The sequence below is a fragment of the Drosophila sulfurigaster genome, chromosome X, assembly GCF_023558435.1.
Source record: "Drosophila sulfurigaster albostrigata strain 15112-1811.04 chromosome X, ASM2355843v2, whole genome shotgun sequence".
Taxonomy (NCBI): Eukaryota; Metazoa; Arthropoda; class Insecta; order Diptera; family Drosophilidae; genus Drosophila; species Drosophila sulfurigaster.
This window is the reverse complement of record NC_084885.1, coordinates 32,872,372-32,897,195: the sequence shown is the minus strand read 5'-3', so window position 1 is coordinate 32,897,195 and position 24,824 is coordinate 32,872,372. Positions and strand designations below refer to the sequence as shown.

At 39.8% G+C, this 24,824-nt stretch overlaps 1 protein-coding gene across 5 annotated transcripts in view; it reads right to left on the bottom strand.

Moving 5' to 3' along the window:
- The window catches only part of LOC133849371 (BTB/POZ domain-containing protein KCTD5), a 68,219-nt gene that overhangs the window by 2,501 nt on the left and 40,894 nt on the right, over window positions 1–24,824 (bottom strand). For 2 of the 5 annotated variants that reach the window (XR_009895366.1, XR_009895367.1), the window contains 2 exons: window positions 21,753–21,821; window positions 11,242–11,314 (listed from right to left, as the gene is read on the bottom strand). The gene's annotated coding sequence lies outside the window, so the exon portion shown is untranslated. The remainder of the gene's footprint in view (window positions 1–11,241; window positions 11,315–21,752; window positions 21,822–24,824) is intronic. The other 3 variants (XR_009895363.1, XR_009895365.1, XR_009895364.1) reach the window with 3 other exon arrangements.

The following is a 24,824-nucleotide window of genomic DNA, read 5'->3' as shown; positions in this document are numbered from 1 at the left end:
ATTTGAAATGTTTTTGTTCGCGACGAAGACGAAGAAGATGAAGAAGAATAACGACACACTTTGGCACGCATTTGTGATAAACATAAATGAGCTTAGAAATGAACCCCGGAGGATAAGGCCGCACACACACACTCCCACTCCCACACACACACGCACACTCATGCATAGTGCAAAAGAGTAGAAACGAGGGTAAGGGGGCAATTCGAGCCAATACTACAGTTGGTATCAAGTATCAGGCCGAACACAACACAACATTATACAAATGATATGACATTAGATAAGCCTAAGTGCAAATTGGCTTACAAACCGGGATTTGTCTGCTCGACTTTTTTGGCGCCCTTTGTTCTCTGTTCTTTTCTTGCTCCACACTCTTAAGAGAGAGAAGCAACAGCAGAGCACAGAACACAGAACACAAAACACAGAGCAAGGACAACATCAAAATCAACATCAACATCAGCATCAGCATCGACTTTCGACAGTTGCGTCTGAGCATCTGCATCTCTGCTGTTTGCATGAAGCACGCTTATCTCACTCGCCGCCTTTCACTTGCTGCACGACGCACGACGCACATGTGGCAAGTGGCAAGTAGCAACTGGCAACACAATGCGCTGCACTTGTTTAAGGACACTCACTTCATAACGCAAACTTTTTAAACTTAGCTCGTGAAATACACAAATTAATAGAAGAGATTTGGGTAGTACATAAATATGTTTAAGCTAATAAGATATATAAAATACTCGTATAAGAAAAAGAAAAAGGAAACTATACAAAATGAAAAGGCATAGTTAGCTCTTAATTTGTTCTATTACAAATAAAAATTAAAAATAGTAATACAAATATTAATATATAATAATAAAGTAATACAAATATTAATATTCCATTTTAGTTTGATATTTCTTCATTTATTTCTATTTAATATGGAATGTATATTAATATTTTTATTACTCTTTTCTATATTATTAATAGAACCAATTAAGCGCTAACTGAGCTTTTTCTTTTATCTATATTTGAGAATTCTTATTAGCTTAAACATTATTACTTTCTTCATGAATGTCTATTGTTAATGTTAATAAATTAACGATTTGGTACATTAATAAGAAATCTTGAAAATATAAATAAAATATAGTTCAAATTTCAAAATAAAGTATAGAGTCGAGACAGACATTAATGATGTAAATGAATTCTAGCCAATAGAATATAGAAAGTTTCAAGAAAAGAATTGACATATATATATTCTATATTATATATAGAAAAATTAAGAAACTTCAAGCTACAATTCTTTTCTTGAAACTTTCTATATTCTATTGGCTAGAATTCATTTACCTCATTAATGTCTGTATATATATATATATATATATATATATATATATATATATATATATATATATATATATATATATATAGTTATATATATAACTATAGAAAATGACAACACAAGTGATTATATTTTAGAGTCGAGGCATGTTTTCTTTTCAGTCCTATATCCCACATCCCATTTCCCACCTTCTTTTAACCCAGTTTGTCACTTTCTATGCGAATGCGAATGCGTGTGCTTCGTTTCGTGTGCTTGTGTGTTTATGTTTGTGTTTGTTAAGCCATTCGATGAGCCTCGAACACACTTGAAGAATCCAGCGAATCCGCAACATTGAGTCCGCATTACTATTACTTTCGATATAATCTACGCCCCAGCTCTGTCTCTGTCTCTCTCTCTCTCTCTCTCTCTGACTCTATCTCCGTCTCCAGCTGAAGCAACAAGGCAAGCAACAGCAACATTTTCAGCCTGTTGAGCATTTGGAAGCGAAAGAGAAATAAGGAGAAGGAGAGTAGATGAGGGAGGGAAGAGGCTGTAGTTTATTAGCCACATTGATTTTTATCACGTATTAAGAAACATTGTGAATCCTCGATGTAAATGCGTAAAGAGAGAGTGGGAGAGAGAGACAGAGAGGGAGTGAAAGAGAGAGAGAACACAATCTTCTCTCGACTCTATAATTTGTCAGTTTCTCCTTCTCTCTCGGTTTGATCGTAATTTGCATGTTGTTGTTGCTGATGTTGTTTTGTGGTTGCTGCTGCTGCCGTCGACAACAGCCACCTGTTTGCTGGCTTCAAGTCGAATTCTTATTTTGCTGCCGAGCGAGTTCTTTTGCGTCCTTTTGCTGTGGCGCTGTCATCTTTTTGGCGCCCCAGAGAACGAGCCATCGATGCATCGACATTGGCATCGGCTTCCCCCAAAAAGTAGCAAAGAATCACCGTAGCCGTAACCGTAACGAGTATGCGACCCGTAAACCGCCATCCAACATTCCATTCCAACAACATCTGCCGCCAGCCGCCATTTGCCACTCGAAATCCGCAATCCGTGATCAAAAAGGAACAAATGTTTGCAAAAAGCAGCAACAACAATAAAGCAGAGTAAAAGCAGACACAAACACGCACACACACACACACACACACACATACACGGGAGGCAAGGACATGCGAAAAAATTGCCAAAAAATTCGTCCTTGCTTCGTTGCAGTTTCTTTTTGAGGCAGCGCGAATGTCGTGCGAACGGCGAGTTGCGAGTTGCTGCGGCTCGCAGCTTTCTAAAACGAAAGCAAAAAGATGCAGCCGCCAAACACCAACACACACACACACACAGAGAGAGAGACACACACATACACACAATCACATGCAGCGGGGATTGGGATTGCAAGGAGAAAGTGGCCGACGGAAGACTGGGCAAAAACGGAGGAGGAAACCCGGACAGGAGACTGAGACTCGAGAGGTTATCGGCATGAATGATTGTGATGCGAGTGCGAGTACGAGTATGAGTGTGAGTGTGAGTGCGAGTGCGAGTGTGAATATGAATGTGAATGCGAGTGCGAGCGAATGTGTGTGTGTGGCGCCTTTTTTTGCGCCTTGTTCTTCGTTGTCTTTTTGGCTGCTTCATCTTTTGTTGCATACTTTTTGGCGAGCTACGGCGGCGGGCAAATGGGGGCCGAACATCACCTTTCAACTTCCTTTTGTTGCACAGCTCGTTTTCTCGTTTTCTGTGCCACATTCCTGCTGTTGATGTTGCTGTTGCTTCAGCCAGTTGTTGCTCCAGTTTCGGCTTGTTGTTCCTGTTGCCTTTCCTTTTGTTTCTCTGGCTGCTTCTCTTCTCTGCTCTTGTTTTATCTCCGGCATTTGCCACCATTTGCGGGGCTTGTTTTGTTCATGGTTAGATGCGAGTTGCAAGTGCCACACGTGGACTGGACACACACTCACTTATTGACTTTTTCGGCATTGTTTTGTTGCTTCTTCGTGCCTGCAACATTTCGCTTTTTTCGCTTTGTTTTATTCGTCATTCTATTTCTCGTTTTGCGAACAGAAGTTGCAGCCCATTTCTTTTTTTTTCTCTTTCTCGTTTTGTTCGTCATTCTATTTCCATAAGTTGCTACACTCCTTCCCCCTCCCTCCACCCCCTGCCGCCATTCGGTGTGTGGCAATTGAATTAACCGCCTCGCTTGGTGTCCTCGTTGTTGCTTTTGAGTCTCGCTTGAGCTCAAGTGGACAATGGCGTCAACATTGTGGCCGATTTCGTGGCCGAGTGAATGCTCTGGCAATTGCTTTTGCTTTGGCTTGCTGCATGTTGCACGCTGTTTGGCTGCATGCACAGCTGGTCATAGAAACAGAGAGAGAGAGAGACCTCGTTGCCGTTCTCCATCCGTCTCCATTCCAGTTCATCGTCGAGTGCACAGATTTGTTGCGCTCCCTCGCATCCCATTTGACCGCCTAAATGCCCAGCTGAGAAATACTGAAGCGTGTGCCTCACAAGAGTCCTTGAAGCGTGTCGCAGTCCGACGGAGGAGGAGAATGAGGAGGAGGAGGAGGAGGAGGAGGCAAGGAAATGGAACTCAGACTCTTTACTAAAGTTTGTTTGGCTTTGGTCCGGTTGCATTTGCAAACATCGCTGATATATTAAATTGCATTAAGGTCGTCCTTATTATTTATTGACTTGATTGATTTTAAATATGCAAAAAGCTCTGCTGCATTTCAATATTTGCCTTTGGCTCCGATTCCGATTTCAATTCCAATGCAAAACGCAAAGGCAACAAACATAGCTTTCAATTAGTGGCTCCGCTTCATAGCTGATGCATCAGATGCAACGTGCAACGTGCAACCAGATCCTGCCACAACGAGTCATCTATGGTCGGTCGGTCGGTCGATGCTTTGCTCCTTTTGCGATACCTGAATTTCGTGTTTAATTTGCTGTTTGCATTATCCTTCCTTTCACTTCTTTCCCCCCTCCTCGCCCACGCACGGCACGGCACGGCAAATATGTGTTTTTGTTTTTCGCTGATGCAATTTTGCTAGTTCGAATGAGATGCAAAAGCTGTCGAGAATCACGGGGCCAACTTTGCCTGATTAAACATTCATTCATAAGCAAAGTGTGTGTGCTGCTGCTGCTGCTGATGTGGTTGACTGGTCGAGTGGACACTCGGTTCATTCACTTCATACTTCACCACAGGATCACAGATCACAAACGAGCAGAAACCAAACACAGCTCAGTGAACCGCAATCACTCAGCATTCACTCTTCTCGCTTTAGTCTGATGCATTCTCCTCTTCCCACTCTCAACTTTCGAGTGGATTCACTCGCCTCACTCATGTGCCTTGACTTTTAGCATACAGATGTTTCACTCGGTTCATTCCCTCTACTTGCCAAACAACTACACCCTACAAGATTACAGATCAGAAGCAGTCACTTGTCACTCTTTAGTCTGTTGCATTCTTCTTACGCAACTCTCAACTCTTCACTCCTCTTTCTTCACTGTTTAGTCAGCTGCATTCCTATTCCAATTCCAGGAAAGTATGCTGCTAAGATTTGACTTCCTCGATTTTTTAGCATGAAGGTGTTGCACTCGGTTCATTCATTCTTCTTGACGAGCAACTATACACTACAGATCGGAGATCACAAATAATCAGAAAGCAGGGTCACAACTCAGTGAGCTTCATTCACTCAGCATTCTCTCTTCACTCTGTTCCATTCTTCTCCCGTAACTCTCAACTGTTACCTCTTCACTGTTTAGTCTGCTGCATTCTAATCTCTCTCCTCATCACTTTTCTATCTTCACTCTTTAGTCCTTCGTATTCTGCATTCTTCACTCGCAACTCAACTCTTCACTCTTCCTCTCTCGACTCTTCACTCTGTTCCATTCTTCTCTCGCAACTCTCAACTCTTCACTCTTTAGCCTGCCGCATTCTTCTCTCACAACTCTCAACTCTCGAGTGGAAACACTCGCCTCACTCATGTGCCCCGGAAAGTATGCTACTAAAATTTGCATCCCTCGACTTTTTAGCATAAAAATGCCAGCAAACTATTTGGCAACAAGCTCGTCGGCAGCAACAAAGCGCGCTCAACAAAAGTAAAAAAATGCCAAGCAAGGAGTTAGGAGCAAGCCAGAAGAAGGAGCTCGGAGCAGGGAGCACGGAGCAGGGAGCAAGGAGCAAGAAGTAACAAGCCTTGTGCATTAACCGACCGACACTTTACTACCAGGCAGGCAAAAGAAGAAGGAGGAGGAGGCTGCTCTCAAATATTTGTAAGCTGATGCAACGCGTATTTTTACGCTAATTGTTTCTTGTGACGACACTGCTGCTTCGCTTCTAACATGCAGCATGCAGCATGGAGCGTGCAGCGTGTGGCATGCAACATCAGAGCTTGCATTTTAATGCAAACTTTTTATTTTATTGAAGCATTAAAACGCATTTTTACAACCGACGATGCGCAGCAATATTAGCGATGCACAGAGTCACGCAGTCAGTCAGCCTGCGTTCCATCTTTGAACCTTCTTTCTTTTAGCCAAAGTCCGCAAAAGCCAAGTCGCAAGTCGCAACTCGCAGGTGGAGTTGAAGCTGAAACTAAGGCAGCAACAGCAACGGCAACGGCAACGGCTTGCTTGATGGTCCATTAAATACAAAGATTTTTGAAAAATTACTACATTCACTTTACTGACTTGGCCCTAACAATGGGCGAGGAAGAGTGAAAGAGGAATGGAGGGTAAGGGAGACCAAGAGGGAGAGAGAGAGAGAGAGGGATCGGTAGCTGCTTTCGGGGGGCAACTAGAAACGGCTAAAGGCTGCCGCAGGCAAACAACAAAGTTGTAAAAATTGTTTCGTTTTTAAGCAGCGTCGCGGGTGCCGCTCAGCTGCCCTTCCCCCTATCTCCCCCCCCACCCCTAAGACTACCCTTAGAGAGAAGGTGGAGAAGGGAACGGAGCGACTACGACGAAGGCGGTAAACTACAGTAAGTTTTACAGTGACGCATAAACTGCAGCAACGCCAGCATCCGCTTCCCCACTCTCCCCCTCACCCCTTGGCCATTACTCTCTTGTGCTGCCATTAGCAATAAAAAGGAGGGCAAGCTCAGCAGTTGGGGAAGGCGCAGAGCGAGAGAGCGAGAGAGAGAGAGAGGAAGGGGGAGTTATAGCCGTCGAAGATTGAGTTATGTGCGTTTCGACTTTGTTTCGGCCACGGGCGAGTGAACGTCGAGTATCGGAAGAACGAGAGCAGGGGAGAGGGGAGCGGGCGAGTGTTGAGGAGCAGCGCGCGTTGTTTCGGCAATATAACCGTAATAACTGAATCGTTACAATCGCGCTGCTCATTTTTAGTTGCCGTTAGAATACACACATTTCTGGAGATGGAGAGAAGAGGGTGGGTAGGGGGAGGCAGCCGGCAGTTGCAGGTCATGAATTTGCCATTTTACAGCCTCGTATTTTTTTGTGCTTCGCTCTCCCCACCGCACCGCACCGCACCACATCGCATCGCATCACATCCGAAGTCTAAGCTCTTATCCCGTGAGCTGATTTTTCGGGGGGCGGGGGTCGTGGGGCGTGGGGTTTGGCAACCCTAGAAATAATAACGCTTAAACTTTTTAGTGTTGTCATTAAATTCCTCGTGTAAGTTGCCCAAAGGGGGTGGCAACGCTTACTGTGGTAAGAGGGGTGCAGAGGGGGGGGCGGGGAGCTTCTATGAGTACGTCGTATCTGTATCTTTGTCAGTGCGTGTGCTTGTTTGTGTATGTGTTTGTGTTTGCTTGTTTTTATTTAACATTTTTAATGTCGCTTCGGCCGCCGCACACTAACGCCGCTTGGCAACCCTACAACTCCCCCTCCCCCTTCCCTCTATCAACGCACATCTGCAGGTCTATAAATTTCGATATTTACTTTTTATATTGCAAAAATTTTTCTGCTGACGGAATTACGGAAATTAAAAACGAAATGACGCTGAACTCGACTGAGAAAACAGAGCCAAGAAAGCAGGAAAGAAGAAGAAGAATCCTCCGCATTGCGTTCAGCGCTCATGCGCGCCTGTCTCTGACATTTGAGGCTGCTCTAGTTCTACCTCTGCCCTCTGCCCTCTTCTTTCCACTTTCTACTTTCTACTTGCCACTTGCCACCTTTGGCAACTTTCCTCAATGCCTCCTTCATCCGCTGACTGGCTCAGCCGTTGCCACTTTAGTCATAAAAGAAACATTACCCGTGCACTTTTTAATATCCCGCTCGGTTTTAACTTTCCTTCGTCTTCGTCTTCGCCTTAGTCCCCGCCCCCCTCTAACCACACCTTATTGGTCTTTACTCCTCGTGTCAACGTCAATGTCGTCCTCAGAAGCTGCTCAGTTTTGCCGCCCATTTAATCACAACGCTTAGAAACTTTTCAATGAATTCTCCCTCATGCATACGAGCTTCGCTTAATCTCATAGCAAAATGTTGCCTTTTTAATTACTTTCAAGCTACTTTATCATCTATTCAGAAGTGATAAAACGATAGCGGAAATATCTATTTAGAATGGAGTTAAATCGTGCGGTAACTGATAATTACATAGATGAAAATGTATTAAAAAACCACATTTCTGATTTGTGATTTATGTAAATAAATTTTGAAATAATTCAGGACATCCAAAAAAAATTAAATATTCGTAGATAAACTAGACTGTTGAAAGTGTAAGAGAGAAATAGAATATGTCGGCTAAGCCATGATTCTCATAGCAAAAAGTTGCCTTTTTAATTACTTTCAAGCTACATTATCATCTATTCAGAAGTGATTAAACGATAGCGAAAATATCTATTTAGAATGGAGTTAAATCGTGCGGTAACTGATAATTACATAGATTCAAATTAAAAAACCATTTGCCATTTGTGACTTATGTAAATAAATTTAGAAAGAATTCAGGATATCCATAAATATCAAATATTTTTAGCGAAACTAGACTGTTGAAAGTGTAGGAGAGAAACTATGAAGGAGCTGCTTTAAGTATCATAGCAAAATGTTGCTTGTTTTCTACTTTATCATCTATTCCGAAGTGATAAAACCCTAGCGAAAATATCTATTTAGAGAAGTGGTAAATCGTGCAGTATCTGATCATTATTTTAAGGGGAGGAAAATGTAATTAAAAAAAATTATGTAATTGTATTTCTGATTTATTTCAACAAATTTGACAAGGATAACTATTTCCAATTTAGTTGAATAAATTTGACTTCAAGGCACTCATAAATTATTAAGAATTCGTAGCGAAACTAGACGATTGAATGAACAGAAAACTTAACGAATGGAGTGTTGGTAAATTCAGGTAAGGGGAGAAAGAGAAACCCTAACAAATGGAGTGTTGGTAAGCGTAAGTAAAAAAGAAGAAACCCAAAACACAACGCAACTTGTTCCGCTTTACTATGAAAATAATAAATTATGAGAAACTATAATAACCATTGCTCTACAATATAACTATAGACACTAATTTGAGAGCTATATAAGACTAAGGATTTTAAGAAATAATAAATTTAAAGAAATAATCACGCGAGTCGTCAGTCAGTGATATGTAGATTAAAAGAGACGTAGTCCATGTGAACTGATAAATATAAAACATAATCCTTTCAAATCGAGAAATTGATGAGTGAAAGAAATTACTATACGGATTCATAGAATGCCAGAAGGATTGATCGATAGAAGACACTTCACCCGAGTCGTTGAGTCCATTCAGTCAGTGATATACAAATGAAAAGAGAGGGATAAAACATCTGTACAGATAAATATAGAACATAATTCTTTCTAATCGCGAAACTGAAGTGGAAGTGAACGGAATGAGTGAAGGGAATTCCTATACGGACTCATAGAATACTAGAAGACACTTCGTGGAAGTCGTTGAATCTATTCAGTCTATGACATATAGATTAAAATAGAGGTATAATCAATTTTTGCTGATAGACCTCAATCCTTTTAAATCGAGAATTTGATGAACCGAAGTGAGCGAAAAGAGCGAGGGGAATTCCTATACGGATTCTTAGAATGCCAGACAGAAGGGTATAACGATAGAAGACACCCCAATTGAAGTGTCCTTTTTGGTGGTCACACGGTTTAATTACTTCGAGGAGAAGTGAAGATGTTTCACTGGGGACGTGTCGAACGTGTGGGAGACGAGAAGGGGAAGGGAAAGGGGAAGGGGAGGCAAAGTGTCTTACGATCTCGGCAAGTGGATAGAGAACAATCGTAATGGCAATCTCAATCAGAAGTTGGAGATGGAGTTGCAGTCATCGAGGCCATCTAATTTCTAAATTTATGGTTTTTTCGCATAGTTGTAAACTGTAAAATGTGAATAATGGCTGAATACTCGTACACAGGCAAGGGCAAGGGGGTTGTTGCTCGATGGATTACACTCTGCTTAGGGTGGGTGGCTATATTATATATTTTTGGTATAATGTGCTCTATACTCCGGACTGAATGCTGAATGTTGCAGTTTTACTGTCCCGTTGGATGCTGCGCGTGTATTTTGATTTGATTTTTACGCCCCGCCATAAATTGTTTAGATGAGTTTTTTAATCGAAATTGTTGGAAATGACTTAGGTAGGCGCATAAAACGTCTCTCTCTGGAGTCGCTTTCCACTTCCACTTCCACTTCCCATTCAGACATTTCCAAATAAATTTCGCTTATGCGATTTACTTGGGCCAGTTTTTCGTTTTCGTCTGTTTCGACTGTTGGTCGACGTCGCCTTCTCTCTCTTTTTTATATGGCTTATAAAAAGTATATTTTTAATAGGGCGTAAAAGTACTTGGTAGTTTGCAGCGGGGGAGCTCAAGTCAAAGGGATGGCAATGGAGCTCAAGTTGCAATGCGTTGGGGGAAGGGAGCGGAGGGGAGAAGCGGACAACTATGCGGCTTTCTTCGCAGGTGAAAAAGAAAGAGAGCAGAGAGAAACAGTTGCAGTCGCAGACTTCGACTTTGACTTTGGATCTCAATGCTGTCCAGCGACAGAGTGAGAGAGAGAGAGAAGGGGCTGGGGGAGGAGGAGGAGGAGCGGGCTCTTCATTTTTACTGGCGACAGCAGCACGGCTCATAAACGTTGCCAAACTTTGAACTTGATGGTTTTCCTGCTACTGTTTCTGTTCCTTGTTCCTTGTTCCTGTTCCTTCTTCTGCCGCCTTTTACGGTCGCTTTCGATGTGTTCTCATGTGGTCGCTTCTCCCTTCTCCACCTTCCACCTTCCCCCTGTCCAGGCCTAACCATCGCCATCGCCATCTCCATCGCCAACCACATAAAAAGATACATTTGCAGGCACCCAAACGACGCATAAAACGCGTTACTTTCATCCATGAGCGACGTTGATGGGCTCATAAATGCCGCGAATGTGCATGAAACGCGTATTTTTCTACTTTTTGATGATTTTGAAATTTTGTATGCGTTGAGTGCCGTTAAGTATACACACACACACGCACACTTCTATATATGTATGTGTGTGTGTGTGTGTGTGTGTGTGCTTGGGCACCCGTTAACGGTAACCTAACCTCAAACTTGCCAGCAACTTCCTCTCACCCTCTTCTCATCCTTATTCAGTTTGCCGAATTGTTTTTAACCCACTGAAGAAACAGAAACTGAAACAGGAAAACAGGCACAAGGCACAGCTCAGGACTCAGCTCAGGACTCACTCGACACAGCAGTTGCTGTAGCCATAAAAGTAATATGAAATGTCTCATTTTTAGAGCTTCGAAATAAAAAAGTTATCGACGCATTCTGTCAGCCTTACTCTCCATTTCTTTCCCCTTCCCTTACTTTCCATCTTGGCAAGTTTTCATTCTCGATTCTCAATTCTCGCTGCTCGCCTCTCGTCTCTCGCTACCCGAGTCTCAAGTGACTGAATCACCAATTCACTAATATTCTAACACGAGGCTTAGTTTTCCCTCAGCTAACTGAATATTTTAGTTGCTGATCGATCGATAATAAAAGCAAAACTTGTCACTCACCGGAATCCTTTTTATCCTTTCTAAAGCGTAAATTGTCGTGCAGAATGCAAATTCCATGTTCCGTATTTTTAGTCTGCAATGAAAATGTTGCAAATCTCTAATTAGTTTATAATGATTAAAATCAAAATATGGAAAAATATGTAAAAACACAGATGTGTTTGATTGACTATCAAGAATAAATCAAAAGACAGCGATGATCAATAATATGAAAATGTTAACTTTTCTAATCTAATCTCAAGCTCACACCCGACACAGACAATTTAAGTAAAATATTAAATTTATTAAGAAAACAGCATAAAAGTAATTTACTTAAATTTTATTTCAAATAATACAACTTAAAGTAATGTAAATTGAATAATGAATCTAATTAGTTGCTAGTACACAATATATTCAGCTACTGAATATTTTACATTTCATTATCTCTAAGTTTGTAAAAAAAAAAAAACATGGAAGAATGCGAGTCGAGCGTGCTCGACTGCGAGATACCCGTAGCGGGTAATACCAAATAATATCCTGAAAAAATACTAAAATATACCAAGGGCAATATTTGGTATATCGATGGAGTACTATGTGCGGTATTATTCGTAAAATATACCAACTCATTTACCGGTATATTAAAATAAAACATTCGAAATTATTTCTCTATATTTTATAGTCTCTAAGATCTAGATGTTTATACGAACATACGGACAGATTGCTTTTAATCCCGATTTAAGATGAACGTTTGTCTTGTAAGTTTCTAAAATATTTGATAAAAAAAAAAAGATTGCCTGACACAGAAGAACTGCAGAAAATGCTACCCATTTTGAATATAAGCAAACACAGTATGGTATTTTTCTTAACATATAACCAATAATATACCGCAAAAATACTGAAATATACCAAAGGGCATATTTCGTATATCGATAAAGTGGTACACTCGAAATATAAAATTATAATTACAGAATATACTTAACGGTGTTGTATTATTCTTAAAATATACAAAATAATATACCTCAAAAATACTGAAAATATACTATACCAAAGACATTATTTGCTACATTAATATAGTACAACCTTGAAAATATGAAATTATAGCTATATAGAATATGCTTAAAAGTGCGGTACTATATTAGACCAATTAATATACCGCAAAATACTAAAATGTATACTAATGTATATTGAAATAGTAATACATTCCAAATCTAAAATTATAGCTATAGTATATGCTAGAAGATACTAAATAAAACAGTTCTTCTCTGGTGACTTCTGCGGAGAAAACTAGGCAAAAACTTGAAAAGTTAATATATGTATAAGAATGCTTTTCATGCCCATTTTCGAATTAAGTCAAAGTATTAGATAAAAAAAAAGGAGATTAGAAGACAACAAACAAACAGCAGTTAAGATCGCTAGAGAAAGCCAACTTTATATAGCAGAGAAGAGACAAAGATTCTGCTTGAAGCTATGAGCGAAGTTAAGTTAGGAACTCGCAGATAAGGAGGAAAATGATGATGCTATGATTTAATGTTTAATTTGTCGGTTTTGCAGCGAGCCGCTGATGAGTCAATATGTGTGCTTTGGGGTTTGGTTTGCTTTGGGGTCTCTCTGCTTAATCGAATATTTCTGTTGCCCATAAATGGTAATAGCAAAGGGCGTAGGCTTGGGCTGCTGCTGTTGCTGCTGCTGTGGCAGCTGCGGCAACTTTGTCCACTTCCACTTCCTCTTTCCCACTTCTCTGTTTCCTTGCACTTCCCTTTCCAGCTTTCCAGCAGTTGCAGGCCTCAAAAAATGCTGCATTTTAAATTAGTGCATTCACACGCACACATCTCTCTATATATAGACATACATATATGTGTATGAATAGGTATACACTTATATATATATATATATATTTATTGGATCTATGGTGGATCCATCCATCTACCATCGCGCGTTTTTTTTTCGGCTGCTCTCTTTTTTTAGTTTTATTAGTTTGGCATTTATTTATTTTCATGCAGCGTTTCTTTTTTTCTGCGTTTTTTTTTGTGTTTTTTTTTGGTTCGCATTTTAGGGCGGAGTTTTTCAATTTTTATTTTGCGCCGCGCGTCCGAACGAGAAAACTGAAACAACTCACATTACGCTGCTCTTTCACGCACACACAACATACACCAACAAAAAAAAAAGAATAAAAAAACGGTAAAACAACAACAACAATGGCAACAAGACAAGTAACAAATTTAAATATATTTCCCACTTTTTTTGTTGCCTGAATTTTTATTTTTATTTTGTGCATGCAATTTTTGTGTGTTTTGTTTTTCCTTTTTTTTTGTCGCAGAGTTGCCAAACTGCAGCCTATCCGTGTGTGTGTGTGTGTGTGTGTGCGTATGTATATTTGTGTGTGTGTGTGCGTGTGTAAAGTGCAACTGCAGCAGCAGCGACTGCAACTGCAACTGCGTTTCTCCTCCTTTTGCACAGCGCTTTTTTTGCACTTTCAGCTTAATTTTATTTATTTATGGACATTTTTATTTTATTTTATTTTGTACTTTTTTGGTCTATTTGGTCCAGTCTGTGCCAGTGTGTGTGTGAGTGAGTGTTGCATTGGGTGTTGCAGCAACAGCAGCAGCAGCAGCCATCGGCTCGTGTTGCACATGCAACAGCAACAGCAGCAGCAACAGCAACGACATCGACAGCGACATCGATGCATAGGAGGCGCCTGATGCATTTGCCATCTCACACTGCGACGCCGCGTTTGCTCTCTCTCTCTCTCTCACTCCCTGTTGCTCGCTCTCTGTCTTGCACCAAAGCCAGCCGCCCCAAAGTGCATCGACAAAATGCATTGCCCAGTGTTCAGGAGCGCAGCGCGGGTTTGTTTAACTGTTTAATTCTTCTTCTTTTCGATCGTTGCACTTTTTTGTTGCCTAATTTCAGGCTCTCACATTAAGCATACGCAACGTAGGCAACGCTTAGAGCGCTACTCCAAACTTGTTTAGCTTATGTAGGCTTCGAATCAAAATCAAAGACTTATTCAGCAGAGGTTAAGAATTATCGATAGTAAGTGTCGATAGTGCCATTGATATTTTCTGATCTGATTACAGATTAAATGTTGAGCCATCGATTGTTCCTAATAATATCGCCTGGCATACAAATTGTAACGTATTGCAGCTTATCTTGTATTCTTTGGCGCAGTCAAAGCACGTTTTTTTTTTTTGTCTATTTGCAGCACTTCGCTTATCTGGCAGAGAATTCTTTTAAAAGTTTGTATTGGTGCAATCGCAGTTCAGCTTTTAACTGACTTGACGGGCATTCGACATTATAGATCAAAATACTTATTATCACATTACTTTTTTTTAAAAAGCACTCTATATGTATATGTATTTGTTTTTGGTTTTTAACTGCTGACGATTTAACACAGAACAGTTATCGATGCCACCATCGATAGTGTCTGCTGCTGTCGATAGTGTCGATTGTTCTCCCCCTCTAGCTCAGTTAAGGATCCAACCGTATGCATAATGCATTAAACATAACTATTTTTAAAAATCAACCTTTATCTATTTGTTTTTTATCTGAATTGCTGACGATTTTACGATCAATGACACCATCGATAGGTATCGATAGTGGCTCAATGGTGTCCAACTATCGATAGTTCTGCACTTCTAGCTTAGATAAGGATGCGCACCTGGCAAACGCATTCGCTGGCAAAACAACTAAATAGAAAGAAATAAAGTTCTCTTGTTGAAGCAAAACAACAAAACCAAAAAAAAAAGCCGTTAATAAACCGAAAAATAAAACAGCTTCCCACGTGCTCTTTTTGCTATCTCTCTTTCTCTTGCTCTTGTTCTTCCCCAGTCTCTCTCTCTCTCTCTCTCTTTCTCGCTCGCTCTCTATCTGTCTGTCCCGCTCTCTCTGCCTGGAGCCCATTCCAGGTCGTGTCGCTGCTTCACTCTGGCAAACGCCTGAATTTAGGAGGCGCAATTCGAACCTTTTTATTATATTCCTCTTTTTTTTCCTTTTTTTGTAATTGCATTTTTCTTCTTTTTTTTTCTTTTTTTTTTGTATTTGCATTTATCCTCTTTTTTCCCATTCAATCCTCGTTTTTTTTTTTTTTTTTTTGCAAATTTTTATATATTTTGTTCTAGCCTTTTTTTTGTTGGTTTGTATTTTTATTCCAGCTGCTGTTGTTGCTTTTTGTTCAGGGCCAAGCGATGGTCCACATGGTCCTCCCATGTGTGTAACTGGCCACAGCAGCAGCAGCAGCAGCAACAACTGCACTTGCAACTGCAACAGCAGCGGCAGCGACTGCGACTGCGACTGCGGCAGAGACAGCGCAACGTGGACACCAACCTGCTGTTATTTCACTCGCACCCAGGCAAAATTTGATGTGGCAAAATGTGTTTGATTTTTTCGCCTCATTTTTAATTTCTTTTTTTTTCCAGCTTTTCGTATTTTCACGTTTTTCCTTTTTTTTTCTTTTTTTTTTTTGGGCGGCTTTTTGTTTGAGTTTGTTAGCAGCTTTTTCTTTTTCCTGTTGCACGCAACTTTTGCCGCTGCATTTTTATTGGCTGCATTTGCGATGCGTTGCGTTGCGATGCGTGAGTGTGTGCGTGTGTGTAGGTGAGTGTGTGTGTGTGTGAGTTAAGTAGGTACGCGCTGGACAGGACATCACACATACATATGAGAGGAGGCTCTTGCTCTCTCTATGTAAACGCACACACAAAAAACAAGCCATGTATTTTATTTTAGCTATCGTTGTGCACTTTTTTTTTTCCTCCTTTTTTTTTTTTTTTTTTTTTTTTTTTTTTTGGTTGTTTTGGATTTTTATTTGTGTGTGTGTTTTTTTTTGTCGTTTTCGATTTTTCTCTTTTTTTGAGTCTTTTTTTTTGTAGTCTTTTTTTATATTATTTTTTTTTTTGTTCAACTTTTTGTTGCTGCTGCTGCGGCGCTTAATGCAAATAAAATGTTTGTGTAGGCTTGCATTATGCTGACGCTGGAGCTGCTGTTGATGCTCTCGATGGAGGATGTGCAGCGCCCACTCAACTGGGCGATGACTGCAGGGCACCAGGAGAGGAGAAGGGGAAGCATTCGGCATTCTGCATCCTGGCTGCACATGTTTTGTTGCTCTCCACGTTCGTACACAAATTTGAGCAAACATTTTTTATTTTCCGCCATTAAAAATTGCCCATGCCGCGGCGCCTCCCCCTCCGCCCCCTTTTCCCGCCCCTTCGCTCATACTTTGCTTTTATTGTGGGTCGAATGTGGGTCGCAGTTTTTGTTGCATGCCACCGATGATGTCGATGGTTGTCTTCTTTGTTGGAAAGCGCGTCGCATAATCGCTGGCTTCACACGCGTCCTGCGCTCCTCGTTCGATTGACCCAGGAGCGGGGAGCGAAGTTGCATGTGGCATGCTGCATGTGGCATGTGGCATGGTTAGGCCAACGCCTGGTGCATCAGGAGGCAAGGGCGCTCGTTGATTTCTCTTTTTGATTTTTTTGGTTTTTCGGCTGCTGCTTTCTTTGCTTTTGTTTCCGCATTTTGAACGCTTTTCACGCTCTCTTCTCGCTTTTTTCAGGCTGTCTGTCTGCCTCCCTCGCCCCTCCTCCCCTCTCTGTGCTGTACCCCACATAAATGCTGTTGTATTACCAAATTACTGATATTTCAATGCAACTCTCCCTCGCCTTCAATCGCGGTTAACTCTTAAGTTGTCGATTAACGTTTATCTACACATTCGACTGCAGCTGTTGCAATTTAGCTTTGGACAATGCCACACCTTGTTGATTCTTTTGCCACACTTGCCACAAACGGAGGCATTTTCAGTTGTGTGGCAACTAATTCGCGCACTTTTCCCCAGATAACATTCGCAATTTGAATTCGATTTTTCCTCCACTTTTGTTATTTGTTGTTTCGACTTGCTTTTTTTTGTGTTGTGTTGTGTTGCTTTGGCTTCTTTTGTTTGGCGCATTTGTTGTTTGATTTTGTTTTTGATGCACTCGTTGCTTTTGTGCATAATTTTTTAACGCTTTGACTATCAAGTGGTTGGCATAACAACAACAACAACAACAGAATCAAAGCAGAGAGGAGAAGGAGAAGGAGGCGGAGGAGGAGGAGGAGCTGCCTTCCCTTAAGGCCTAACTATGCATGCAAAAGCACGTTCATTCATGCATTCGAGTGGCCAGCAGAGTGGAGAGTGGAGAGTTGGAGGCATTGTTGTATTCTAACTGAGCTGAACTGAACACAAAACACCTGCCTCAAGCTGAATGCTCGACTAATGCTCGCACTTATATCGATATCGAATCGAATCGAATCGATTGCATTAATTCGATGCGATTTTTTAGCATTTGGCTGCACTTCGAGTGCACAACAAAAGCCAGTTTTTTGTTCTAGCCAACGCTTAATTGCTCTCGTCCTTGACCAAAGCGATCTCAGCTTGAGCAAATCGAAGGTCCAGCCTGGCATGTTTCACAGTTTGTATTTGCTACCTTTTTAAGAAACTTCGCTAGACGAGGTTAGAGGAAGGTTTTAGTATTTCGGTAAAGTTTTCTAAATAATAGATGATAATAATCATTATCATTGATGCATTTACAACAACGTTTAAGTCCTGTCAAGACAAGGTTTCATTCAGGGCGTTCTACTTTCTACTACTTTCATGACACTTCACTAGACAAGCTTAGTAGAAAACGAATTCTAGTATTTCGATAAAGTTTTCTAGATAATAGATGATAAAAAATCATTATCATTCATGGATATATCATACATCTAAGTTGAAGTCCTGTCAAGACAAGGTTTCATTTATGAAGCAACTTTTCGAATGCTCAAGTATTTTTTATACTCGCTACTCTTATAGGGATAAATAGTATAATAACTTTGTCTGTCTGTCGATCTTCGTTTTAGACTTTTAGCACTTTTAGTTGCTGGAGCAACATTTTGTTTGACAGCTTTTCTGATTCTCAATCGCATATCATGTTCTTTTAAAACAAAAGCAAACAAAAATCGAATAGCAAGCGTAATTTCAAAGCTAGATTTTGGGTGCTTACGATAATAATCAGAGTTGTAAAACTAATGAACTATTCTAGAAATAATGGTATGGCAAAAATGTAAAAATGTAATAGTATACCGATATACCAAATATGTATTTCGGTATATTATATTTGGTATATTTTGCAGTCTATGCTCCTTTATCTTTAATAGTAGTAATACCAATATACCAAATATATATTTAAAAATATTTCAGTACTTTTGCGGTATATTAAATTTGGTATACCGATATTCGATATATTTTAGTATATTATAAAAGTATATATATAAAAGTTCGGTATACCGACATCACAAATAAATATTTCGGTGTATTAAATTTGGTATATACTACAGATAATTGCTTGTGCTGCCAATTTTGCAATATTTTGTAGTCTAAGGTGGATTTAAAATGCAATAGTATACCGATATACCAAATGTTTATTTCGATATATTTTTGTATTTTTGGAATACCGATATAACATATAAACATTTCTGTATATTTAATCTGGTATATTTTGAAGAATGATGCTTTGGCTAAGAATGTGGTATATTTTACACCCTGTGGTATATTTTGATCCTTATAGTATATCAATATATCAACTACACATTGCCATGGTATTTTTTACAACCTGTGGTATATTTGGATGATTGTAATCAGTAATTGGCATATTTTTAAGAAATTGTTCCTATTGGCAGCACATTCAAGTTTTTTTGGTATTCTTATTAGAAATCAATGCAAGCAAATTAATCAATTAAATCAATCAATCAAAATCAATGTAAGCAATATCCAAAATTCAAATCGGAAGGACAAGATTCCTTCTCAATTATATTTGCTTTGAATTAATTACATCTGCGTTTTACAAGTGTGATCAGCCGAGAGAGAAGCGAGCTACAAAATGTCGACAGATGATCGAATTGCGAATTGCGCGCTGACGATGCTAAAGTCAAATCACCAGGGACAAAGGACAAACGACATGGACTATGATAATGATAACGATGCCAGCAGCGAAGACAACGTCGCAAACAGTGACAGGGACAGAGAAAGAGAGAGAGAGAAAGGAAAGACAAAGTCGGAGAAAGCGAAGAAATATTAAAAATCTCTGCACGCATTTTGAGCGCGCATTAAAATCAAAGTAAAATGACATCAATATAAATACTCGTAAATTTGCAATTTTGCGAGTCGAGCAACAAAACCAACCCACGCCATATTCCCGTATACGATTCCATCGCCATCTCCATCTCCATCGTCATCTCCATCTCCATCTCCGTCCCATCTCTCTCTCGATCCCGTCGAGCAATCCTCTTCACATCTCCGCAATCCTCGCTTGGCTGTTAACATGCGCACCAAGAATGCGAGAGTGGTGGATGAAGGGAGGTGAAGGGGAAGGGGACAAGGCAACTGAGGACTGAGGGGTGCTGTCATAAAAACAAGACCCCAACCCCTGTTGCTTCTGCTTCCTCTTGCTCTTTTCGCTTAAACCTTGATGCGCATATGTTTAGAGAAATTAGTTTTTCATAACGCACAAGTTGTTATTGCCATTCCGCCCACACACACACACACTCACACGGACACACACGCGAAATACAGCTGCCTTTTAACGGCATTTTTTATTGCAAATTCTATTCAAATATCCATACATTTTTATGGGTCGCCCCCACGGACTGAGGTGAGGGGACAAAGGCGAAGGCGAAGACGAAGATGAAGGCGAAAGGCATCGCTAAAGCAGAGCAAAGCAAAGCGAAGCGAAGCGATGGAAAACTGAGGCACAGCGTAGCGACATTTTCGAGGGCGTTTTAAAGCGCATATGAGCGAAATTTCCTCATCGCGAGTTAGAAAAGGAGCGAAAGAGAGAGTAAGAGTAAGAGTGAGAGACAGAGAGAGAGAGAGAGATTGTTCTGTGTCGCTTTCCCCCCTCTGTTTTTTCGTGAACAAACACAATTTTTAATATGCCTGCAATTTTTATGAGTGTTTAGAGGAATTTTATTGCCAAAGATTTTGGCAGCGCCTAGAAGATGGTTTCTTGTTAGTTGCTGCGTCCCACATCGCGTATGCGCGATAAGCGCGCTCTGCGCCACAATTGTACCTAAAATGTGTCCTCTAGTCTCATAAAAATAAAAATGAGAATAATATTTAATGTTATGTGCAAGATTGCTCCTTCTCTTCTCTTCTCTTGGCGCTGGGAGAGAGAGAAATGAATGAGGAATGGAGAGCTGGAATCGGCTAATGCCACCTTTGCTATACTTCGATGCGAAACCGATTTTAAACTAGAATTTAGTTCAACAACAGTTCACATTTTCCTCTCCTTTCTTTCTATTTCCCACTGCTCACTCCCCTTCCCTCCTTCGCACAACTTGCGTTTAGCACCCAAATCGTCTTCCAATTTACACTGCGCCATTTTCAAAGCTCACGTCCTCATGCGTGTGTTTGCTTTGCTTTCACCCACACCCACACCCACACCCAAAAGCCAAAGCCAAAGCCAAAAGCAATCAGTTGGCACAACTCGAAGAGTCGCGACACCACGCACCCCTATCCCCTTCACCCTTCCACGTTCTTCTGCTTCCCTTGCCTCATTCGATTTCAATAACTTCGAACTAACATAAGTAACAAGCTCTAAGTTTCTGTAAATATTGTTAGACTCTTCTCTAAGGACTCTTCCATTACGTCTACTTTCTAGGTCTTAGTTGCTGGCTGACAATCTGGTATATTTTACATTCTATGGTATATTTTTCGCTCTATGGTATATTTTGTATTCTATAGTATATTTCAGGATCTATGGTCTTGTTTGCATGTATTTCTATATCAATATACCGAATATAGACTTTGGTATATTTTTAGAATATACTAAATATAGACTTTGGTATATTTTTAGTATATATTGAATACTGACTTTGGTATATTTTTAGTATATATTGAATACTGACTTTGATATATTTTAAATCTCATTTATCTATCGATTACTATCGATTATTATTGATTAATATCGATTAAGGATTATACTTTATCAAATTAAAAGTTATACAAAATTCAATTCTGTGGCTGACAACTTGATATTAAAAGAGAGTATTAAATAATATGCTAAACATATCAACATTCAATATAATTCAAGAATTTAAAACTTTTCCAACATTTGGGAATCTTAAATTTGAAACTAATACTAATAACTCAAACTAATAATAAATATAAGAATTAAATTGATATTATTGTAGTTAAGCTAAAATACAATCTCATTACTTCTCCTATTTTAAAATTAATACAATGCTACTTCATTCTAGCTTGCAAATTACTTAAAACTAATGTCATCCCCCTCATCCCCCCCTCCATCACTCACTCTCTTATTATTTCGTATTCATATTCAATTTCATGTTAGAGTACGTTATTGATTGACTTTCAAGAAAGCAGTTGAAAAATAGATAATAATATTTAACTTTCAATAGTCATTCAAAAACGCAGAAAACAGATGACAAATAGATAGTTGATAATAGATAGATCGTAGATAAGTCATAATAGATAGATAATAATAATATTGACTTTGAAATGCACTCACCCTTCTGTCATTTTCCTGTTTAATATTATTATAATCATATTATTCACTTCGCTTTCAACATACTTTCAGCTGTAAAACAAAAGAAAAGTTGCGTTATAAGTTGCAGTATTTTACATCAATTTTAATCTGATCGCATCACATTTTCAGGAATTTTAAATACTATACTTATTGTATTGTATGTACTAAAAGCCGCTCTAGCTTCAAAATTACGTTTGCTATTCGTGAGTCAACCGGACATTGTCCAGCAATATGCTAGCTTAAGATAGCAAACTAACAAACTTAAATTTAAAATTTAGAAAATTTAGAAATAGAATGTATACCCTCTAGTTTTTGTTACTTGCATTACAGCTTACTGAAATTAATTTTTGTAATGTCTACTATTCATAGTGGATTCTCATTCTTAACCCAAAAAAAAAATATATTATCTTGAAATTAAACATGCTGAATAAGTTTTATATTATTGACTTTTCCTTCTCATTATCAGTCAGTCCTAAGCTAATCAAAAACAGGTATTTAAATATGATCTTAACTAACTTCTTTCTTTGGTTTCCCACCTAATTGTTTATAGTATTATCAATAGTTTTACTAAGTGACTTTCATTTACTTGTAACTTCCAATGAAAAGAGTAACTTAGGAAAAGCGAAAAGGAAGAAGATATGGAAAATTGTGCGAGTGAAGATTCTAAAAGTTCAGTTCAAACGCTGCAACTTTGTCTGCATTTAAATGGAAAGCTTAGACAAGAGCTTGACATGGTCTGTGACTCGATGCTGTTTCGGTTTCTGGAGAGTTGAATGATGAACGAACATTGTCCGAGATGCCTCATTTATGGCTCGATCGTAAAAGGATGGAAGGACCTTCTGCCTGGACATGGTGAATGGACAACTGGATATTAATATTTTTATGCATCTTCATATTGGCAAGCGACGAGCGGAGAGCAAAGTCACAGCCGATGCAATCGCAGCTAGCTGATAGAGTAGAGACGATGGCGGAGAAGGGGAGGGAGGGAGAGGGAGACGAGGGAGGAAGAGATAAATAGGCTCGCGGAGGAGCTGCAAGCGAAATCAGTCGCCAGAGCGAATCTATTGTCAGTGAGTTTGTACCTCGCAGTTGAGTATGAATACGATGCGAATGAGTGTGAGTGCGAGTGTATGAGTGTATACGAGTGTGGAGCATGTATGTATGTGTAATGACTTTTTTATGACCCTATAGGCAAACAAATATTTTACGACATGTTATTAAAATTTTGGCAATGGTTGCGCCATCGATATTGCCATCGGCATCGACATTGCCATCGCCATCGCCTCTGGGCTCGCCAGGTGAAACCAGGAGAGGCGAGAGAGGGAGGGGAAGGGTTTCCACCCCGCTCTAGTGAACAACGAGGAGCATCATCGCTGAGACGATGTCCCAATCTCGAGCCTAAGCCCCACATGAATGCACGGACCACATCCTTTCTTATTAGAAAGAAATTGCGACATCTGCTTGCTGATGCTCTTGATGTGGATGCCACGTTGTTGCTGCCACGTTGTTGCTGTTGAATGCCCTTGTCATGTCGCGTTGCATTTTTATGTTTGCAAAATTATGTTCTATAACATTTTTTATTATGAATAACGGTTATAAAATGGTCGGGCAAAACAAAAGCAAAAGCAGAGGCACAGGCAAGAGGCAAGAGCGTGTGGCATGCGGCATGAGGCAGCAACAGTCGCAAGTCAAATAACCCAGGAATGTTACACGGCGCATATGAGCGTGGCAAAATGGGGAGAGAGAGAGGGAGCAGAAGGGGGGAGGAACGAACGAGGCCACATAAAAAGGCAACACACGAAATGCAAATTGTAAATTACAAATTTGCAATAAAAATTTTTAATAGAATGAAACATTTTGCCTTTACGAGTTTGTCTTTCGGGTAAATTTATCAGCTTTTATGATAACACAGCACAAAGAAGGGGCACAGGGGCACGCAGCAAGGGGGCAAGGGGCACAAAGGGGGCAAGGCTGAAGAGCCTTTTGCCATTTTCTACGCCGTCATCATTTTCTCGTATTGTTCTTGTTGTCGTAACAGTTTTGCATTAACATTAACGTAATTCTTTTTAGCATTATCATAAATACATTTTACGCATATTACAGAGAACAGAGAGACAGCGATAGAGGAAGAGAGTGAAAGAGAGAGAGAGAGAGAGCGCACTCGGATCGAGATACAAACTCAGAGTCAAAGTTGGAGTTGGAGTTGCGATTCAAAGCTAAACGCGTGGGCCTCGTGACCTTTATGAGCCAGTTGTCTTTGCATGTGTGTGAGTGTCTGTGTCTGTGTGTGTGTGTGTGACTGAGTGTGTGTATGTGTGTGTGCGTGTCCCTCTGTGTATCTGATGGGTCTCATCTGTTTGAGCTTAAGCGCTGAGTGGACGAATGGCGGCTGCTTGCTGCTTGGTTTAAGTGCTAATATTATGTCTATCTTGCATCATGCATGCTTCCCTCCTCCTCCACCAAGACTTTATGCCCACAAGGACATCACGAATAGAAGAAGAAGAGGCAGAAGAAGAAGAGCCTAGGACACAGCCCAGCAATCAAACATAAAATACAAGACATCAACAGCAAATTGCAACTGATAAAGCAACACGAAGCTTCATCACAAAAACCAAAATGAAGACGCAATCACAATTCTTGAACTTTTAGATAACTCAGTTTAGATTCAACACGAAGCTCAATACTTGAAAAACAAACTAACGACAATTTCCCCATGGTTAGAAATAAATTTGTAATCTCTGCTTAAGTAATAATTTTGAATTGAATATTTATACCGATGTACCAAATATACATTTCGTTATATTTTAGTATTTGCTGGTATATTAAATTTGGTATACCAACATATCAAATAAACATTTTGTTATATTAAAATTAGTATATTTTAAAGACGTTTTCTTTGTCTGACAATATGGTATATTTTGTAGTTTATGGTATATATTTTGAATGTCGTAGTATACTGAAATACCAAATATACATTTCGTTGGTATATGAATAAAGCAAATAAGCATTTCGGTATATTTTTGTATTTTTCTTATATTCAATTAGATATACCGA